This window comes from Sebastes fasciatus, chromosome 4, assembly GCF_043250625.1.
Source record: "Sebastes fasciatus isolate fSebFas1 chromosome 4, fSebFas1.pri, whole genome shotgun sequence".
In the NCBI taxonomy this organism is placed as follows: domain Eukaryota; kingdom Metazoa; phylum Chordata; class Actinopteri; order Perciformes; family Sebastidae; genus Sebastes; species Sebastes fasciatus.
The window spans coordinates 2976953-2982268 of NC_133798.1; the positions used below are offsets into that span (position 1 = coordinate 2976953).

A 5316-nucleotide genomic window follows, 5' to 3' on the forward strand; every position below is an offset into this window, starting at 1 on the left:
TAATGCAGTATTAATTGAAGCAGGAGAGACTACACTTGAATTAAGAAGAGAGAAATTAGCTCTAGCATACTGGGTCAGGTTAAAAGGAAGTGGAGAAGAAAATCCTACAAAGGTAACATTACAAAACTGCTGGGAATACTCTAAGTTTCAAGGGTATGGATTTGGATGGATAATGGAAGAAAAAGTGCGGACATATGGATTAGAGGCCTTAGAGTTCACCAGGTCGACACCAATAAGCAGCGTACCCCCCTGGCTGCTCCCAGAAGTTAAAATAGACATGAGTATCATTGAAAAGAAAAGGGAATGGCAAGTAAATGAAGTGGGAGTTAAAACAAGTGTATACCTAAGGAACAGCTATAATAATTATCTCAAAATATATACAGATGGATCCAAAAATAAACAGGAGTGTGTGGGAGTTGGTGTATATATTCCAGAATTTAAAATATCTATTTCTAAAAGAATTTCAAACCAGGTATCAGTGTACACAGCAGAAATAGTGGCAATCATCATTGCAATGCAGTGGGTTGAGGAGGTCAGACCTGACAGAGTGGTAATATGCACGGATTCAAAAGCTGTTTTGGAAAGTATACATTCAACAAAAGCTGTAAGGCAAGATCTAATCATTGAATTGTACTATAGCTTGCTAAGACTGCACAGAGGGGGTATAGATGTATTATTCTGTTGGGTTCCAGCACACGGGGGGGTGAAAGGAAATGAGTTTGCAGATAAACTAGCAAAAAGTTCACTGCAAAAAGACATTACAGTACCAGTGTTACTTGGGAAAGGAGAAGGAAAAGCTGTGATTAAAAGGAAAGGAGTTGAGATATGGCAGAAAAGATGGGAGGAGGACCAGAAAGGAAGGAGATATTTCAAAATACAAAAGTCGGTCATAACAAAGTCGTATAAAGAAAGGAACAGAAGGGAAGAAATCATCATAACAAGACTCAGACTGGATCACACAGGTCTTAATGGCACTTTGGCTTTAATGGGGAAAAGGAACAGTGACAAGTGTGGGGATTGTGGTGATAAAGAAAATGTAGAGCATATCCTAATTCAATGTAAAAAGTATGAGGCTGAAAGAAAAAGACTACAGGACCAAGTCAGAGAGGAGGGACGGGACTGGGATCTGATGGGGATACTGGGAACAGAGGGTGAGGGGGTTGAAGGCACCAGGAAGGCATTATTAATGTTCTTAAGAGACACAGGATTGGTGGATAGAATTTAAGAGTAGAAGTAAAGAGCAAATGACATGATGTTACACACTCTTGTACAGTAGGTGGCGGTATGCACCTTAAAGTTGGTTGCGATCCGCCAGAAACCGAGAGAAGAAGAAGAAGAAGAAGAAGAACTCAACCAAAAAAACACCACGGAAAAGGGAAACAACAGCAAGCACCAGAGAATTGGCAGCTGCCACAGTATGACGTTTTAGTTATGAACATCTGTATTTAACAGGTGGTGGTGTTGGATTTCCCTCTGAGGTTGAATGTAGCTGTGGATCTGCAGGACCACCTGAGGCAAGAGTTTCATCGTGTGGCTGCATGTGCGGGTATGTTTAAACAAAGGGTTTAACTACAGTTACAAATTTAACAAGTTGTGTACTCCTGGGCAAACTATTTGAATATATTTTAGTCATTAGTCATTATGGTTTCATGCCAAGTAATGCAAAAACAAATTCACCATTTTTTGATTATAAATTTATTTAATAACTAAAATGTATAACTAGCATGATCTTCATAACAGTTATATAAATATCTCAAAACATATGTAAAATAAATAGCATTGTAGGTTGGCAATATATTGAAAACACAGTGTAAAAATATTAAATTTCAGTAATGTATGATGTTTCATATTTTTTTAAGGTGTGAAGTACGTCTCTACTGCTGAGCATTTTCTTGTGCACAACCATAAGCTGTGGAGCCCTGATGGCGTAAGTATACATGTTGTGACATGGAAAATGCATAAGTGTGATGTACCCTTTTCGTCGTTGATATAAGTTCAAATCATACAGATGCATATAGATTGTACGATATGTGTTTAATTACTGTTAAAATACGTATTTTGCAGGTTCATCTGAGTGACAGGGAGGGAATGGGTGTCTTGGTGCAGCTGTTTTGGACTGCTGCTTATCTGCACCTGGAGAGTACTGTACCGAAGCCATCGGTTGTTTCTAAGACATCTCTGCCTGCTAGGAGATTCTCCCCAAAGGTGGTTGTGAAGGGAGAGGTCGCTGCACCAGGGCCATGTCAAGCAGATGAAGACGGATATATGACTGTTAGTTACAGCAGGAAGGTAAGATGTTGCACACTGTAAGAAAATGATTGAACTTGTTTGGATAAAGTGATATATAATATGGTATCTGTGTAATTGACAATGGGTAGCTATGTGTTGAATACTAAATAGGCTATTTGTCATTGCAGAGGCAGCGGTCTTGGGAAGCTAAAAAGTCCTATGGAGCACCAAAGAGGAGGATTGTTCAGCAACAGGTGTGATATGTTTGTATTATGCGTTAATTATTAGGATATGTTTATTGATTGTTTGTTTATGGATTACCTTTTGAGAAGAGAAAATGTCAACGACAGTTTTCTGCTATTTTGTTTGAATGTTTTGAAGGTGTTCCATCCCACTGACGCATGCCAGGTTTAGCAGTAAGATGTTGGCTGTGATGGATGCCTTTGTTCCATCACCAAAAGGACAAAAGGTAATTTGCATTGATCTTTGTTATTTGAAGCCCTATATTTAAGTGATTTTTCTTCCTGAAATAATGTAAACTAATAAACCTAGACTGTTTATATTGTTCAAAAGGAGCATGCCTCAAATCTGCCTTAAAAAACACTTGTTTGTCTTACATTAGAATCCACATGTGGAACATCGGCAGAAAGCAGCTTCTTCCAAGAGGAGGCTGGCAGAGTCACAGGTTTGTCTTTGTTTTTAAATCAAACTGATTCAGAGATGTGTGTAATGAAAGTAAATATGTTGTTCATTCAATCCTTTTAGTACATAATAGGCAATCTGTGATAAAACACGCTGTTTTAAATGCAGTTCTTTCCCTGTTCTTTTTTTGTTTATAGCTGGACGCTGCCCCCTCGGTGGAGGATGTCTCGCGAAAACCCGCTAAATGCCAGGGCTGTGATTGTGGATGTGAAGGCAGAGGTTGGCGTTTTGAAAAAAAAAAAATGTAAGGAGCCGTCTCAGCTATGTCATTGTTATTGCAGTATAAACCAAATAGAAAATTCTTCTGTGTTAGGTTTTGCTCATTAATATATAAATAGTTATACTTTAATAATGTGAAAGACTGAAAAAATACATGATTTTAAACCATCCCACCAAAGGTCGATGTCTCTCCACAGGCGTCACCTTCCAGGGCTGTGCCAGTGGTTGTGGAAGAACAGGGGCATTGTATGTCACCAAGAACTGTCAAAGGTAAGAGTGATGCGAATATTAATGCTTGCATGTGTTTATCAAAATTTCTATTGCCTATTGTTGCTGGGACTGATGTCAGAGAAACAGCATCGCACGGTAATGTGGATGAAGGGCTAGCATGTAGTGTTGTGGCAGCAATCCAACATGCGCATGCTCCTGTATGTACATGGAAAGGGAAAGATGTTGACAGCATCCTTGTAGAAGGGAGCAAAATATCAAAGGCAATGCAGCAGAGTAATGCGACAACAAAAAAATGTGGTATGTAGACAAAACAGCATGGTGTGTTTGGCATCAACTGGGAGGTTAATATTTGGCTGCCAAAGTATAGTGAAAGTCTTCAAAGTGAATACAGGTTAGTATAATTGCCTTTGTGTGAAAGTAAATGTTGTTATTGTTATTGTGCAAAGTTGGTGATTGTCTCATAATTTACATTGTGGTGGTTATTGTTGCAGGTGTGTTTCCTGACGGATTCAATGTGCCGTCGGCTGGAAGACGCAATCTCCAACATCAATGCGTTTGTGCATCCCGGAACAACAGTTTCACGCAGTTTGTCCCAGCACACGTATCATTTTAAGAAGTTAAGTGAAGGAGTGTTAGTCGTTATCAACATCGGGACCAACGGCATTGCCAGTGGTGTATGTCCCAGTTTGCTTCTGCAGAAGATTGATTCATTGATACATCGAATTCAGCGCGGACGTGAAGACATACACGTTGCTGTTTGTTCTGTGTTGCCGCGACCTGTGGATGACCATAAAAGCAAAGCACTGGTGAAGCAGTTCAACAGATTGATGGAGTTCAAAGACAACACAGATGTGTAATGTCATATTTCTGCGTACCAACAAAATGTTTTTGTCAGGAGGGGAAGTTCTTGGTCATTTGTTTAAAAGGGATGGTTTACATTTGAACCAGAAGAGCAAAGACATTTTGTTTTCGTATTTCAAGAACTTTGTGGCATTTCTGTCGGCATGTGTAGTCGTTTAAGGGTGTTTTTTTTTTTTAACTTAATTTTTTATTGCAGTTACAGCAACTTACACAATCATAATAACATTCTATACCACTGTATTTTCCTTTTTGATAGCTGTCTCATAGTTTTAACACAAAATCTTACAGCTTAAAACAAGGGGGAAAGAGAGAACACAAAAAAGACAATCCAAATAATTAAAATAAAGTAAAGTAAAATAAATAAATTTAAATAATGATAACTGTGGTAAGGGGTCGGAGGTAAGGGAGGGGGAGTGTGTTGTATGGGTGTGTGCTGTATGAATGCGTGCACGTGCCCAGAGAGGTGACCTGGGTCAGGAAGACAAAGACACAAGCATGATCCAGGATATACAAGAACACTCAGATCACCGCACTAGTACAATCATGGCCGGGCTCCACCTTTTAACAAATGTGTCTTTTTGGAGTCTTAGGGAATAGGTTATTTGTTCCATGTGGTAGATTTCCCATACCTTCTCGATCCATAAATTGTATGTTGGGGGCTCAGGTTTTAACCACGTAATTGTGATACATTTAATTGCTGCTGTAAGCAATATTTGTAAGAGATATTTTTTGGCTCTTCCATTAATGCCTTCTGGTATTTCTCCCAGCAGTGCCATTTTTGGATCTTTGGTGAAATTTTGGTCGAATACATCTTCGAGTGCCCGAAATACCTCTTCCCAAAATGTTTTTAATTTGGGGCATGTCCAAAATATGTGATTATGGTTGCCAATATGTGTACCACAATTTCTCCAACATTTATTCGAGTGTTTAGGGCCCATTTTAGCCACTATTTCTGGTGTACGAAAGAATCTTGAAATTACTTTCCATTTAAATTCCCTCCAGCTATTAGAGTTGGTCACTAGATGTGCTTCGGTGCATATTTCTTCCCATATGTCCTGTGGTATGTCTGTATTC

The 5316-nt window shown here is 39.0% G+C and overlaps 1 long non-coding RNA gene across 1 annotated transcript; it reads left to right on the forward strand.

Annotated features, from left to right (window-relative positions):
* The first annotated feature begins 2606 nt into the window (after positions 1–2606).
* Positions 2607–3416, forward strand: LOC141767038 (uncharacterized). Its single transcript, XR_012593753.1, has 3 exons — positions 2607–2698; positions 2852–2914; positions 3069–3416. It is a non-coding gene; the product is annotated as an uncharacterized LOC141767038 (long non-coding RNA).
* The last annotated feature ends 1900 nt before the right edge of the window (positions 3417–5316 follow it).